Source organism: Mus caroli, chromosome 4, assembly GCF_900094665.2.
Source record: "Mus caroli chromosome 4, CAROLI_EIJ_v1.1, whole genome shotgun sequence".
Classification (NCBI taxonomy): Eukaryota; Metazoa; Chordata; class Mammalia; order Rodentia; family Muridae; genus Mus; species Mus caroli.
Genome location: NC_034573.1, coordinates 86,799,582 through 86,816,533, shown reverse-complemented (window position 1 = coordinate 86,816,533; position 16,952 = coordinate 86,799,582). Strand labels below are relative to the sequence as shown.

The 16,952-nt window shown below is 39.1% G+C and overlaps 1 protein-coding gene and 1 pseudogene across 3 annotated transcripts in view; one reads left to right on the top strand and one right to left on the bottom strand.

The window, feature by feature from the left end:
• Caap1 (caspase activity and apoptosis inhibitor 1) overlaps positions 1-16,952 on the top strand; it is a 56,344-nt gene that overhangs the window by 14,331 nt on the left and 25,061 nt on the right. The gene's annotated exons all lie outside the window — the stretch shown is intronic.
• On the bottom strand, positions 647-903 carry LOC110292795 (annotated as a pseudogene). The gene has a single exon (XR_002377746.2). The product of XR_002377746.2 is annotated as a cysteine-rich protein 1 pseudogene (transcript).

The window sequence follows — 16,952 nt, the reverse complement described above, 5'->3', positions numbered from 1 at the left end:
TCTCTCTCTCTCTCTCTCTCTCTCTCTCTCTCTCTCTCTCTCTCTCTCTCTCGATGTGATCTAGCTCTGACTGTCCTGGCATAGACCAGGCTGACCTTGAACTCACAGAGTTCTCTAGAACTCACAGCCTGCCTTTGCCTCCAGGGTACAAGGATTGAAGGAGTGTGCCACTGTGTACTGCTTTTGTTTTGTTTTTTATGTCTGACTTATTTCACGTAGTGTAATGGCTTCCATGTTCATCCATGTGGTTACAGATGCTAGGATCTCGCTTTTGAAAGCTGAATACATACATACATGCATATATTCATGTGTGTATTTGCATATAGTATGTGTGGGAATGTATGTATGTAAGTAGTGTAATAGGTATAAATATACTATTGTATTCTACAATTTCTTTTTCCATTTATTTATTGTAAGACTCGTGGATAGTTACTATATCTTGGCTGTTGTGAATAAAATGGCAATGTAAATACGTGTAAATATATCTATGAGGTGCTGATTTCATTGGTTTTTGGTATATATAGAATTGCTTCTTTCTCTCTCTCTCTTTTTTTTTTTTCCCAAAGATCAGGTTTATTAAAGGCACTGAGGGCTCCCGAGAGCCCTGCTGTCCGGGGGTAAGGCTTGGCATGTGCCTGGGCGGGTAGGGGGAATTTCCACAACCTCAGTCTACTTGAAAGTGTGGCTCTCAGCTCCTCCTCGCCCAAAACCTTTGGGCCCAAACATGGCGGAGTAGCAGGGATGATTGCAGTAGGGCTTGCCTTCATGCTCAGCATGACCCCCAGAGGTCAGTGTCTTTCCACATTTCTCACACTTCAGGCAGGGATGATGCCAGTCCTTGCCTAGTGAAGTCACTTGCTCAGTAAAATACACCTCCTTGTCGCACTTGGGGCACTTCGGCATGGCGGTACCTGGTCCTGCACCTCTTTTTTTTCTTTTCTTGAATTTTTTTTTTTTTGGGAATGTCCATTTTGTTTTCTACAGTGGTTATACAATTTATATTCCTACCAGCTGCTTGCAAGGTCTTCCCTTTCTTCACATTTCCACTAATCCTTACCCTTGTTATTTTTTATTTTTTTATTTATTTTTATTTATTTTTTTTAAGATTTATTTATTTATTATATGTAAGTACACTGTAGCTGTCTTCAGACACTCCAGGAGAGGGCGCCAGATCTCGTTACGGATGGTTGTGAGCCACCATGTGGTTGCTGGGATTTGAACTCTGGACCTTTGGAAGAGCAGTCGGGTGCTCTTACCCACTGAGCCATCTCACCAGCCCCCCTTGTTATTTTTAAATATATAATTTAATATTATTACTTATTTTTTGTGTGTGTGTTTTCTCTCTTTCATATTGTGGGTTGTAGGGATATATGTACTCAGACCTGGAATTGTGGGATTCTTAAGTAAAACTAAAACTTCAGAAGCCAGAAAGGAACATTTGTGTGAAAATATTGAAAATGGTTGAGTTGGTTCAGTAGGTAAAGGTGCTAGCTGCACAAGCCAATCAACGAGGGGCTGACTCCCATAACCCAAACAAAGATGTGGATGCAATGCAGGAAATTCCAGGACTCTTGACAGTGAGGTGTGAGGTGGGGACAGAGAGTCACTTGTAAACCCATGGCCAGCAAGCCAGAGGACAAAGCACAGCAGCAGAAACATCAAAGTCTATGCCTTAGTAAAGTGGAAAATAGAACTGACTCCTGAAAGTTGTCCTTTAACCTCCACATGTGTACTGTTTTATATGCCATGTGTGTGTGCGCACACAACTTTAAAAAGTAGTTGAATGTCCAGATATGGCAGAAAACCAGTAACCTGGAAGAAGTACACATATTCTCCAACTTAGTGTTAGCCCAACTTTTTTGTGGGACAATTGTTTATCCATATTAGCATTTTGTAATATGTGTACTTCCACTGCAGTATTCAGTAAATTACATGAGATATTCAGTATTAATGTGAATGAGGAGGGAGAGATAGGTAGATGCTGATATAGATACTATGTTACATGTAGATAGGAGTAAGAAGCTCTGATGTGCTATTACACACTAGGGACTGTCTTAGCAACTGTTGTGCTGCTGTGATGAAACACTATGACCAAGGCAACTCTTTTTTGTTGTTGTTGTTTAAAGATTTATTTATTTATTTTATGTATGTGAATACACTGTAGTTGTACAGATGGTTGTGAGCCTTCATGTGGTTGTTGGGAACTGAATTTCTAGGATCTTTGCTTGCTCCGGTCAACCCACTTGCTCAGTTCCTGCTTGCTCCGGCCCACAGATTTATTTATTATTATAAGTAAGTACACTGTTGCTGACTTCAGACGCACTAGAAGAAGGTGTCAGATCTCATTACGAGTGGTTGTGAGCCACCATGTGGCTGCTGGGATTTGAACTCAGGACCTTTGGAAGAGCAGTCAGTGCTCTTACCCACTGAGCCATCTCACCAGCCCCCAAAGAAACTCTTAGAAAAGAAAGTATTTAATTGGGGACTTGATTATAATTTTAGACAGTTTTAGTCCATGACCATCATGGCAGGAAGCAGGCAGGCACATCGCTAGAGCTGTATCTGAGAGCTTTATATCTTGATCCTCAGGCAGTAGGCAGTGAGAGAAACAATGGGCCAGGCATGGGCCTATGAAACCTCCAAGCTCACTCCCAGTGACACATCTACTCCTTCTCAAACCATTCCACTAATTGTGTATACCTGTAGGGGCCTTTCTCATTCAAATTACCACAGTAACTATAGATAACAAGTCAGTATTGTATAGTTTAAAAAACAAAAATAATTATGCTCCCCTCCATCCTCAGACAGGGTTTGTCTGTGTAGCCTTACTTTTCTGGAGGCTAGGCTGGCCTCAAACTCAGAGTTCTGCCTGCCTCTTCTTCTCAAGTGCTGGGATTAAAGGCATGTGTCACCACCACCTGGCTGAATTATGAATATTTTTACCACAAAGAAATGACAAGGCTAGAGAGATGGCTTAACAGTTAAGAGCACTTGTTCTTCCAGAGGACCTGAGTTCAGTTCCCAGCACCCTTATAAGGCAGATCACAACTGCCTCTTAATTCCAGCCCTAGGGGGATCTGATACCTCTAGTCTCCACAGACATGCCTTGCCCCAGATATGCATACATATGCATAATTAAAAGTAAAATGCTGATAAATGTTTGCAGAGATAGTTTAACCTGATTTAAATATTACCTATTGGATGTATATATGGAAATTTTATATAGTACACTATTAATGAATCAATTAAAAACAGGCTTTGTTGTAGATTATTTTACTCAACTATTAACTAATGTGAATATTCTGAGCATGGTTAAGGTAGGCTAGAATAAGCTGTGATGTTCAGTTGGTTAGGTGAATTGAGTCCAGTTTGAGTTGTTTTTATTTTGCCTTGTGTGTTCTTTTTTTTTATTAGATATTTTCTTCATTTACATTTCAAATGCTATCCTGAAACTCCCCTATACGCCCCCCCCCAACCCCCTGCCCTGCTCCCCAACCCACCCACTCCCGATTCCTGGCCCTGGTATTCCCCTGTACTGGGGCATATGATCTTCACAAGACCAAGGATCTCTCCTCCCATTGATGGCCAATTAGGCCATCCGCCTTGTGTGTTTAGAGACAGTGTTTCATGTAGCCTTATGTGGCTTCTCATTCTGTGTAGTTAAGGTTGGTTCTGTATTCCCAATCCTCCTGTTTTATCTGGTAGGTCCTGGCTTTATAGCTACTCACCATCAATTCATCCCAATATTTTCAGTTTAAATTGGGATTAAAAGTATTAGTACTTGACAAGCAAGGGATAAATAACATCCTTATACCAGGCAAAGATGGACTCCACAGTAAGTACAGAGGTTATTGATGTGCTTTGAAGATGGAAGAAGCAACCACAAACTAGGAAAAGTAAATGACCTTGTAGGGAGTCAAGAATAAACAGACTTCCTGGACCTCAGAAACACCTGCCTCTGCCTCCTGTAGGCTGGGATTAAAGGCGTGCGCCATCACCTGGCTGTAAGGCTGTAAGGCTGTAAACTCATCTTTTTTTTTTTTTTTTTTTTTTTTTTTTGAGACAGGGTTTCTTTGTGTAGTCCTGGCTGTCCTGGAAGTCACTCAGTAGACTCAGAAATTCACCTGCCTCTGCCTCCTGAGTGCCACGCCCGGCTCAGAACTCATCTTTTTAAAGGTGAACAGTGTGTGTTATCCTATCCCTAAATAGGCAGAATTCTTGCTGAAAAAGTCTGCCCTGTTTAACTATTGCTGGCCTGTGGTTTTGAATGTAATAGAAGCGTCTGCTCAGCCTGGTATAGTCCTGAGCCCTTGAAGTAGACACAGTGATGTCACCCTGTTCCATATGGCATGGAAAAAATATCAGTGTCAGTCACACCTTGAGATCCTTAGACTGCTGTTACCCCACAGTCTGTCCAGTGGCCTCTGTCTTACAGAAGCCTCAGCCCAAGTATTTCATCTACTCCTAGAAGGAATGGCCACAGATGGGCTTCAGCCATATGGAGCAGGGTAGCCACGAGTCCTGTCTCCCAGACCCTGGACGGGCTTTGGCCGAGGAACTGATACGGCTTTCTCCCTTCTGGACATGGTTGTTTGCTGTCAATCCTGGGGTGCCTGGCCTGGCCTGTAGCCTCTGGTGAGCAGCCTTCTAGCCCTGGAATAGACATAAGTAATTTGAATCTCTCAACTTCCATCTCCACTTACCTTTGCATATCCCAAGCGCCAGAGACCTAGAGGAATCCCTTTTGGTGGTTAATAACCTTTAATAAATGTGGAAGGAAGAAAAAAAAAGAATAAAGAGACTTTAGCGAAGGCATACAGCAGTGTTTTCATTGCCGTTTCAGTTCCCTAAGGTTCCGATTGCATTGCTGGCCTATAGAGAGCTGTTTGGGAGTAGATGTATCTTGTTTTAATTTCTAAAACCTTTGTTACAGGAGCAACAGGAAACTGATGCAGTATACCTGCTAAAACCTGGGCAATATGCCAAAAGTTATATATAAAATTTTTTTGAAATGTTTTCTGCCTTAGTTAGGGTTTCTGTTGCTGTGAAGAGACACTGTGACCACAGCAACTCTTACAAAGGAAAACATTTAATTGGGGCTGGTTTATAGTTCAGAGGTTTAGTCCATCATCATCATGGCAGGAAGCATGGAGGCATGCAGACAGACACAGTGTTCGAGAAGGAGCTGAAAGGTCTACATCTTGATCTGTAGGCAGTGGGGAAAGAGAATGCTATACTGGACCTAGTTTGAGCACCTGAGATCTCAAAGCCCTGTAATCCACTTCTTCCACCAAAGGCACACCTATTCCATCAAGGCTACACCTGCAAATGGCACTATTCCCTATGAGCCTATAGGGCCATTTTAATTCAAAAACTACATTCTACACCCTCGTCCCGTAGGCTTATAGCTATATCATAATGCAAATATATTTAGTTCAATTTCAAAAGTCCCCATAGTCTATAATCGTTTGAGACGTGTTACAGTCAATTGTGAGCCAATGTGTAGGTGCTTAGAACTGAACTGGGGTCCTCTGCAAGAACACCAAGATCTCATTAACTGCTGAGCTGTCTTTCCAGTCCCACTTTACAAGACTATGACTGTACAATATCTGAATTATTGTAGTTTTAAAAAAGTAGTTTGGTACTTCTTACATTTTTTTGTGTATGTATTGTGTGTGTTGTATGTTTGAGTCGAGGTGTTATTGTGCAGCCTATGCTGTCCTTGAACTTGTGTCTTCTGCATGTTTCTAAGTGCAGGGATTAGAGGTATGTTCTGCCAGGTCTGGTCATTTACCCTTTTGTTGCTTTTATTTTGTTTGTTTCTATGTTGTATTATTATTATCATCAACATTATTTACTATGTCTGAGTGTGTAATGTGTGAGTGTGGGTGTGCACATATCATAGTGTATCAGTAAAAGTCTGGAAAACTTTGTGGAATAGGTTCTCTGCTTTTGCCTTTATGTTGGATTTAGGTCATCAGACCTACATGGCCACTGCTTCACCTGCTGAGCCATTGCTTTATTTATTTGTTTAATTTTCAGACAAACTCAGGTCCCCTAAACTGGTTATCTGGTCTCCTTCCTATGCATTAAAAATACAGAGATTCTAGGTGTGTTCACCATGCCAAGCTTTTATCTCAGTAAACATAGTTTTCAACTGTCCGAATGAAGTAATTGATAATATTAAGATTAAATGCATCTCAAGGGCTGCAGAAATACAGCAGTATAATGTTCTTACTAATCTTCATTCTCCAGAATTGGGAGAAAAGAGAACAACAACTACAAAAAAGCCCCAAACAAAACAAAACCTAACTTGAAAAGCAGTTGTCTTCTCTTAAAATGGGCAGCACATCTTCCTTTTATTAGTTACAGTTTTAATCAGAAAGGTCACAACATTGGCAGAATTGAGACTGAGATGCCGCGAACAGCTTTCAGCAGGAATCCACGGACCTGTGTGTGTGGTGTTTAATATGCTTTGTTTCTGTTAATTTTCTTATACTAAAAATGTATTAAAAGTCTTTATGGAAAGACACACAAATGTTTATGCACAAAATGTAAAAGTTCCACAGTTATCTTTATAGTTTATCCTGAGTCATTATTGAGACAAGCTTAAACATAAAAATTGTATTTATTGTCTAAGGTCACCTTTGAAATGCTTTTCTCTTCCCAGACTTTGTACTCCCCTGCTTAAAGTTTATTATTTTTAAAAAATATTTCTTTATGTATTTATTTTATTTATATGAATACACTATAGCTGTCTTCAGACACACCAGAAGAGGGCACCAGATCCTATTATAGATGGTTGTGAACCACCATGTGGTTGCTAGGAATTGAACTCAGGACCTCTGGAAGAGCAGTTAGTGCTCTTAACCGCTGAGCCATCTCTCCAGCCCTGTGCTTAATGTTTACTTACTGTTTCTCATTTAATTATGTATATGCTTGTCTGTGGGTAGTGCACACAAGTGCAGGTTCCTGCAGAGGCCAGAAGCATTAGTTCCCCTGGATTTGGAGGTACATACAGTTGTGAGCAGACCAGTATGGGTTCTGGGATTAGAACTCATCTTCTGGAAGAACAGATAGTGCTCCTGACTTCCTATCCCTTTCTTCAGTCCTGCTTACTTGAAAGGGGGTTTATCTAACTTCCCAAGTAACAGCAAACTAGGTAATTATGAGGGAATTTGACACTTGGTTATTTTGAAATTGATAAAAATTTGAAGTTGGTAACCTAGGACTTGTTTTTGTCAGCTCAAGTTATCTGGGAAGAGAAACCTCAGTTGAGATAATGCTGCTATCAGATAGGCCTGTGGCAGGTCTGAGCAGCATGCTTGTTTGGTTATATGGGAGGCCTTTGCTCATTGATGGTGGTTCTATAAGAAAGCAGACAAAGCAACCCATGGGGAGCAAGCCACTACACAGCACTCCTCCACTGTCTCTGCTTCAAGCCTGGTCTGACTTCCCTTTACAATGTACTGTGTGCAACTAATCTCAAGCTGAAGTTAACCTTTTCCAAGTTTTTTTGGGCATAGTGTTTAGTCCCAGCAATCGAAACCTAACTAGGACAGTTGAGTTTAATGGCAAATATTTATAATTCTGGCTCTCAGGATTATGAAACAGGAAGGTAATAAATTCAGGGACACCCTGGGCAATGTGTAAGACCCTACCTCAAAAGACAAAGAGAGTAGTAACAATATGTAGGAACTCTGAGTATCTAATATCCATGGTTTCTAAATCACTGAAAGGAAGCACACAAGCTAACTAATATTGCAGATAGTCTAAAGTTTACCATTTCAACTTTCCTAATTAAGAATTGTGTCAAAACTTATGAAATTTACAGATTAAGATAAATCGCAGAGCCTGAGAATTAACGTGGTGTATCTATCTGGGGATTGGCTAGAAGAGACGCTTTATTACAGTTAAAATCACACTAAGGATAAGAATGGTTGTTTGACCTATAATACAATGTGATTATGCTCTAAAGAATGTGTTTGTAATGAAATTTAAGTCTTGAATAGTTCAGTAAAATAATCAGAATGGAGATTTTTATGTGTAAAGGATAAGAATACAAACACTTTAGGGAAATCATAGCATAGTTTTAGAATTGTTATTGCAAAATACCTTTTTATGAATTTTAAATGCATGTGTTTTTATTGCAGGATATGTCAGTGGAAATGAATTTGTATTTCCCTATAGGTAATGAGCTATGTGGAAATAGTATTATAGTTTTAGAGAAGAGGAAAAACTGAAATTCTCCGACTAAGTTACACTGCTGGTTATCTGTGTATTCTGGAGCTCTTTCAGCCACTCCTCACATCCTTTTAGCAGCGGGTGTGCTTTGAATTAACTATCAAATTCAACTTTTAATTTTAACTTTAATGCATAGCATACACTTAAACTTTGGATATACATATACCAAATTGAACCTTTTTAAAAATTTTTGAATTTGTAGAAAGACTTGGACTTTTTAAGAATTACTTTAATGGCCATTGAGATGGCTCAGAGGTAGAGGCCTCTGTTCGTAGAACTTGATTACCTGAGTTTAGCCTCTGGGATCCATAAGGTAGAGAGAGATGAGTACTATAAGGTGAGCCCAGATCTCCACATGTGCATTGAGGTGGATATGTGACCCCTCCCACACAATAAGAAGGCCCTCAAAAGCCGCCTTTGGGGAAGATGGTTCAGTGCATAAAGACCTTTGAAGCCAAGTCTGGCAGCTTGAGTTTGATCCCAGAACACACATGGTAGAAGTAAGACAACTGACTCCTAAAAATTGTCCTCTGACCTACCTGTACATGCCTGTCATTACATACATGTAATGACAAAATAAGATACTGTAAAAAGTAAATTAAAGAAATAGCTTTATGTCTTTAATTCCAGGAGTGAGATACTGTTTCAAAACAAACCAAACAAAAGTATTACAACTACAATTAAAATACATGGTACATTAATTACCTTTCTTGATGATGTGACAGTGATAAAAATATCCAATATAAGCAATTCAGTAAGGGTGTGTTATTTGTTATTTGGTTTACACATAAGAAGTGTGGCCTATGGTGGTAGGAAGGCATAGCAGCAGTAGCATGAGGCAGCTGGTTACAGTCAGGACAGAGACAGACAGATGCTCATGCTCTCCCATCATTCAGTCAGGGAAGCAGCATGTGGGATGGTGCTATCCACCCTTAGTGGGGGACTTCCTTCCCCACTTAAACTGTAAATACCCTCATTAACACACCCAGGAATGAGTTTCCATCTTGATTCTAATTTAGTCAAGTTGACAGTAAGGATTAACTATGACACATGGAGATCCTGCCTGCCTCCTTTCCTTCTTCCCTTCCTCCCTTCTTTTTTCCTTCCCTCCATCCTTCCTTTCTTCCCTCTCTCCCTTCGTCAGTCTCTCCCTGCCTTTCTCCCTCCCTCTCTCCCTGCCTTTCTCCCTTCCTCCTTCCCCTTAGTATTTTTGGAGTTCCTTAAACTTAAGCATGCATAAAAGCATCAGTTGGTTTTATTTAGTTACTAGTTTTGCAGTACTGCTTAGTAGTTATGCATTAGTTTAATGTATTAGTTAGGTTTCTTTATAAGGCTATTCTATCTTCAAAACAAGTTTCCTATCTTTTATAGTTAGACCAAATACTTTGGAAGCTAGAACAAGAGAATGTAATGCATAAATGGTGATGGCTTGATGATTTCTTGGCAGTAAAGGTTGTTTTAGTTTAGGAGTCCGTGGGCTCTATTGTCTTAAGAGCAACAACTAGAATTCGTTTGTGACCACTTGTCAGTTGTTGAACCAAAGCAGTGATGTGTTGTGGACTCTGTTGTTGTTGATTGGTTTAATAAGCTTTTACATATTCAAATAATAGTCTAGTTACAGAGCTCAGTTGGAAGCCAGCCATTAGTAGCTGTTGGTTTTCCTGTTGAGCTCTCACAACACAGCTGCTCACCACTTTTTTTTTTTTTTTAGTAAGAATGGTGATCTCTGTTTAGTGGTTCAGCTTAGCTGTCAGTATAGTGCCAAGAGTTTGTTGTGCTGGAGAAACTTTCCTTGACTGTGTTTGTATAAACACCTTTGAAAAGGTGAACGCCCTTGAGCTAGATGCTAAGCTGTCAGTAGCTTTTAACAAAACTTGAACTTGTTAGGAATGAGTCTTTCTTACTTTTTTTTTTTTTTAAGATTTATTTATTGATGTATATGAGTACACTGTAGCTGGCTTCAGACACACCAAAGAGGGCATTGGATCCCATTACAGATAGTTGTGAGCCACCATGTGGTTGCTGGGAATTGAACTCAGGACCTCCTGAAGAGCAGTGAGTGCTCTTAACTGCTGATCCATCTCTCCAGCCCAGGAATGAGTCTTTCAATAGCCACTTTTATTTAACTTTAATATTAAAATTTTGAGTACTATGAGTGCCCCTGAGCTTGATTAAATATTTCTATCAATGGATTTTTTTAAAAGGGGGTCTACATTTAGAGACTGCCGTATCCAGGGATCCATCCCATAATCAGCTTCTAAACGCTGACACCATTGCATACACTAGCAAGATTTTGCTGAAAGGACCCAAATATAGCTGTCTCTTGTGAGACGATGCCGGGGCCTAGCAAACACAGGAGTGGATGTTCACAGTCAGCTATTGGATGTATCACAGGGCTCCCAATGGAGAAGCTAGAGAAAGTACCCAAGGAGCTAAAGGGATCTGCAACCCTATTGTTGGAACAACATGATGTACTAACCAGAACCCCGGAGCTCTTGTCTCTAGCTGCATATGTATGGAAAGATGACCTAGTCGGCCATCAATGGAAAGAGAGGCCCATTGGACTTGCAAACTTTATATGCCCCAATATAGGGGAATGCCAGGGCCAAAAGAATGGGAATGGGTGGGTAGGGAAGTGGGGGGCGCTATGGGGGACTTTTGGGATAGCATTGGAAATGTAATTGAGGAAAATATGTAATAAAAATATTAAAAATTAAAAAAAAAAGGGGGTCTAAGATAGATCTGAGATCTGGGCTTGTTGGGAATGATACATTTGGAAAATTGACTTGTGATTCAGTCAACTCCTTTCACTCATCTGGAATGTATGGCATTGTTTTGTTTAGTTGTGAAAGTATGGAATAATTTTAACACATAAAAAGACAGTAGGACTATGAACTCTCACACTCGCCACTCAGTTTCTCTGCTTTAAACCTCCTGTCATCTTTTCCCAGTCTGATTATTTTGAAGCAAATTGTGACCCAGTTGTTTTAAAATGAGAAGCAGATAGAAACTTGTCCAGAATCCATCAAGAGTATTTCTTATCATGTATACAGGCTAGTTTTTCTGTCAGCTTGACACAGGCTCGAGTCTCTTGGGAAGAGACCCTCAGTTGGGAAATATCTCCACCAGATTGGCTTGTAGACAAGCCTGTGAGGGTACTTTTTTGATTGTGATTAATTTGGAAGGTCCCAGCTCATTGAGGGTGATGCCACCCCTGAGCAGGTGGTCCTGGGTACATACAAGAGAGCAGGCTAAGTGAGCTGTGGGATGCAAGCCAGTAAGCTGCACTCCTCCATGACATCTGCTTCCAGTTCCTACTCTGAATGTCTACCCTCATTTCCCTCAGTGATGGGTTATGACCTGGGAGCTGTAAGATGAAAGTAAACCTTGTCTTTTCCAGGTTGCTTTAGGTTGTGGTCTTTTATCACAGCAATAGTTACCCTAAGACATCATCATGTGAGTGCATTTTTCAGTGGCTGTGGGTGGGATCCTCATTTTAATGGTCTATATGATCTGCCAGTTGATTATACATGGAGAGCTTTGAAGGACAGGAGATTATTTGTTGTTTCAGTAGTTATTTGAAAATTTATTTCTTTGTTGGTATCATTGAAATCTAATTATTACACTAGATTGCCACTTTTCTTTTGTTAGTAGAATACATGTCTATTCCTGTCACCTAGTTTTAATATTTGATACATTTTCCATAATCAGGTCACCTATTTTCTTATATTTTTAATAAATTAGATAATTTGAAAGTAGTGGGTTTTTTTTTTTTTATTTTCTAGAAAATTCCCATAAAGCTCTCTTATAAAACAAAAACTTGGGATAGTCTTTCAATATCTGTGACACTCATTTCATACTCTCATTTTTCTACTTACAAATTTAGAAATGCCCACTACTTTTCTAATTAATATTCTGATATATTGGGAAAAAGTAATTTATCCTATGTATTATCTTACCTGAGTTTATCTGAGTGCTTCTTTAGGGTTTTGTCTGACTTGTTCCTGTGTTCCTTGAATATTCTTATAGGGTAGAACTTATTAGTACTAGATGTATTCGCTTCCTGTTGCCAGTATGAAAAGTTACAGATGGGGTGGTTTAAACTGACTCATATTTATTATCCCCTTCGGTGTGCTTTGTTTTGTGTTGTGTTTTGTGGAGGCAGGGTCTCACTGTGTAATCTAAGGTGACCTCCAAATCACAACCTTCTGCCACCTCTTGCATGTTAGGTCTGCTGGTTGACTGTAGGCGAGTACTGCCATGCCTGGCGTGTCCTTTTATCTTACAGTTCTGGAATCAGTTTTCCTGGGCTAATGCTGTGGTGTCAGCAGGTTAGCCATTTCCGTGACTTCATGGCTACTAGGTGCTGTCTTTCCCCTTGTCTCATGACCCTCCTTTAATCTTCCAAGCATGTGATGTTGCCTTCTTTTCTGTGTCTGACTTTTCTTGGCTCCCTCTTATGATAACTGCTGTAATTGGACACATCAGGATAATAACATGAAACTATTTCATTTATTTTTAAGCACATCTACAAAGTCCCCTTTTCCATGTAAACAACATTTATATATGTTATAGAGATTAGAAAGTAGGCGTTTATTGACCCCTACCAACAATAAAAACTAAGGGTGTATGCATATATGTTTTTATGTATATAATATACAGTGTCCAGGAGTATGAAATGCTAGTAAGAACCTTTGTATTTTATCTTCTCATCTTGGAGAATAAAAATACCACAATAGATGTGTAGGTAGAAATATGTTGTTTTCCTAACTTTTACTCTAATCCTTGAAAGTATTTTGGCTTTTTGATTTTGGTTATGCACTGTCTTTACTGAAAATTTCCACTTTTAAGATAATAAATCTATTTTGACTTGAGAGTGTACACTACTTTTCATAATAAGAAAGAAATGTCTTATTGCCTTGTCAGATTCTGAGTAAAGCCAGGTATGGTAGTGTAAGTTGGGAGGCTAAGACAAGAGGACTCAGTTGTAAGCTACTGTGGGCAGTGTAGCAAAAGTGTGCTTAATGGAAAACAAAACAAACTTCTGAATGATAGCTGACTTGTTACTCTGAGGTAGATTGAACTGTTTACTGTGGTGTGTTATTTTTGGTGTTACTACTTAAAGGACTGTTTCTGTAAGCTGTAGAGTTTGTATAATGATACAAGTGGGGGCTCTCAGCTTTAAGGTGGCCTCATTTTAAAGAGACAGTCACAGTTTACTACCAGCCTGACATTTGGCAGACTGTTTAACTTTTGGCTTCAATTTCCTCATCTGAAGAATAAAATTCTATCTCATAGAACATTATGATGATCAAATGGGGAAAGGATTGTACATCCTTAAAATTGCCGTATGGTAAACATCAAAAAATATCACTGTATTACTGGACAGTTTTTTGTTATGAATCTATCACAGTAACTTTTAAAATTCCAGTTTACATTGATGAATATTGAGAATTTCCCCAATTCCTTTTGTTATGAAACCCAAAGAAATCTGTGAAATGTCTTTATATTTTTTACTATTTTATAAAACACAGTTCATTGCTTATGTGTCTTTGTTTTTCCACTTATAAAAAAGTGCAGCTATGGCTGGATATGGTAGTGCATGCCTTTAATGCCCAGTTTGGCAAGCATATTTTACATAATAAGATGGCCATGAGCCTGTGGGAGGTAGAATATTATGTTCTTAATGTGAAATGTCTCCCAGAGGCTCACATGTGAATACTTGATTCCTAGCTGGTGGCACTGTTTTGGGGGCTGTGGAACCTTTAGGAGGTGGATTCTAGCTAGAGGGAAGTGGGCACATGGGGTTTGGTTCTAGGGTTAGAGTCTGGCCCTGCTTCCATTTTCATAATCACGCACCTCCACCCTCTGTTGCTATCTAATAAGCAGCTACTGTGTGATTCTGCTGCTATGGTCATGAGTCATTTCTGTTGCCTGTCTGCCTTGCAGGTGGATAGGGTTTGTTTGTTTTGTTTTGTTGGGATCAGATACTTGATAACAGCAGTGAGAAAAGTAACTGGTATAAAAATTTCTACTTATTACACTTAGAATAATACTTTTTTCTCACCAATGAGAACACAGCCTTCTTGAGTTTAATTCTTCCTATATGTAATAGAGAGCTCACTATGCTTTAGGCAGCAAAGACTAATAAGTTGGTTATTTGCACACATTTGGCTTCACAAGTACTTAATTGTTTTTTGGGTCTAAAAATTAGAGTAGTCTACCTAACATAGTTTACTCTGAAAAAACAGAATAATGTTTTCAGAAAACCTTTAGGGCAAATACTATGGAATCATTGACAACATCATACTTTGTAATATTTAGTATCTGACACTTAAAGTAGTGGTACCTGGTGCTTCTACTTCATGTTTGCATATTTAGATAACTTCTAAAGTGATATTTTGTTAGTTTTTATTATTAGAAAAGACATGAAAACAAGACTGTGGACATAGCAAAAAGAAGACACTTTGTTAGTTCTGTGTATTTACAAGATTGTTTGTTACAAAACTTGAGTTACAAGCAGTAATTCATGCAATATATTTTTAGAGAATCATAGGCGAGAACAGAGAAAGAACTGGAATGTGGGAACTCTTGGCTCTGAATTATTTTATTTGGGAAAAGTGGAGGGAAGTGAGCTTCCCTTTGGTTAGGGTAGGATTGAATGTTGCTATCTTTTGTGGAAGGGGTAGAGTAGAGATAAAACTTGATTTGTTACTTGGAAAAGCTTTGTTTAAAAAATTGGGTTGTTTTCCTTCTTCGTACAGTGATTAAAGGTTATAGTCGACTGCCACTTTGAAGGGTTTATAAGTCACTGATGAAGATGCTGGGTCTGAGCTCTGGTATCTCAGAACAGTGAGCACCTGCATCACTGAACAATTTCTTTAGCTCCGTATTACTCTTTTGAGGCTGGCTTTATTAGCATAATGTATTTGGGATTCAAACATGTTTTGAATTTCAGTAGTTTCTTCTCATTGCTGAGTAGTTAGTTCTTCATTCTGTGAATGTATCAGCTTTTAATTCCTCAGTTAAGGTACTTTAAGAATAATGGCATCTCACTGGTATTTACAGTTTAGTCTCCAGACCTGAGTTCATATTGCTTTATACAGCAAAATAGACTTTAGATGTAAGATTAAGGACCTTGATAGAGTTCTTATCCTAGATTATCCATGTGGACCTCCTAAAATCATCTGAACCCTTTTTAAAACTTGAAGAGAGAAAGAGGAGAAAGAAAGACATGAGATCAAAGGTTGAGGCTGGTAGCCACTTTAAGTTTTCAAACAAGGAAACAGAGATTTTGGTCCTGTATTCTCAACGTCAAGGAACTGTATGTCAAGAACCCAAAAAACAGACAATGAATCCATACTGAGATCCTTTGGATTGTAGTCCAACAAGATTTATACCATACTTTTGACTTGCAGAATATGAATATAGTGAATTTTGTTTTATTTTATTTTTGTTGTTGTTGTTTTGAGATAGGTTTCTCTGTATAATAGCTGTGGCTGTCCTCGAACTTGCTCTCTAGATCAGGCTGACCTCAAACTCACAGAGATCCACTTGCCTCTGCCTGTTGTTTGCTGAGAACAAAGGTGTGTGCCATTGCACCCAGCAAAAATTTATGCTCTCTTAACCATCAGCTTTCTCATGATTTGTTATGGCAATGATAAAAAACTAATGAGGGCATAAGGCAGTTTCTCATTTTTAATGATTTTTTAAAAAAGATTTATTTATTTTATGCATGTGAGTACACTGTAGCTGTGCAGATGGTTGTAAGCCTTCATGTGGTTGTTGGGAATTGAATTTTTAGGACCTCTGTTCACTCTGGTCAACCTTGCTCTCTCAGTCCCAAAGATTTCTTTATTATTTTGCATAAGTACACTGTAGCTGTCTTCAGATGTTCCAGAAGAGGGCGTCAGATCTCATTACAGGTGGTTGTGAGTCACCATATGGTTACTGGATTTGAACTCAGGACCTTTGGCAGAACAGTCAGTGCTCTTACCTGCTGAGCCATCTTGCCAGCCCCATAACAATTTTAAGCAAAGCTATAACTAACATTTCAATGCAAGCATTTGTGTGAACAAACCTGGGTGGGTTTTTGTTTTTTTGTTTTTGTTTTTTTTGTATTAAAAGAAGCACCTAGGGTCAGGATTGTTGTGCCGTGAGAGTTCCATTTGTTGGTTGTTTTGGGTTTAGCCTTCCTAACATGTGCAGTGTACCATATTGCAGTTTTAATGTGCATTTTCCTAATAACAAAAGATACTGGATTCCAGTTACTTGGTATATGTGCCATCTCCATGTCTTCCTCAATTGAAGGCATTTTAATATTTTATTGTTTCTTATTATGGTTTTATTTTTTTATTGGTTATTTTACTTATTTACATTTCAAATGTTATCCCCCTTCCTGGCTTCCCCTAGGCAAACCCCCATCCCACTCCCCACTCCCCACTGCTATAAGGGTGTTCTCCCATCCACCCACCCACTCCCACTTCACTGAATCTCTATAGGACCAAGGGCCTCACCTCCCCTTGATGCCAGATAAGGCAATCCTCTGCTATTTATGCAGCTAGAGCCATGGGTCCCTTCATGTGTACTCTTTGGTTGGTGGTTTAGTCCCTCCAGCTCTGGGGGGTCTGGTTGGTTGATAATGTTGTTCACATAAGTGATTCCAAACCTCTTTAGCTTCTTTTTTTTTTTTTTTTTTTTTTAAGATT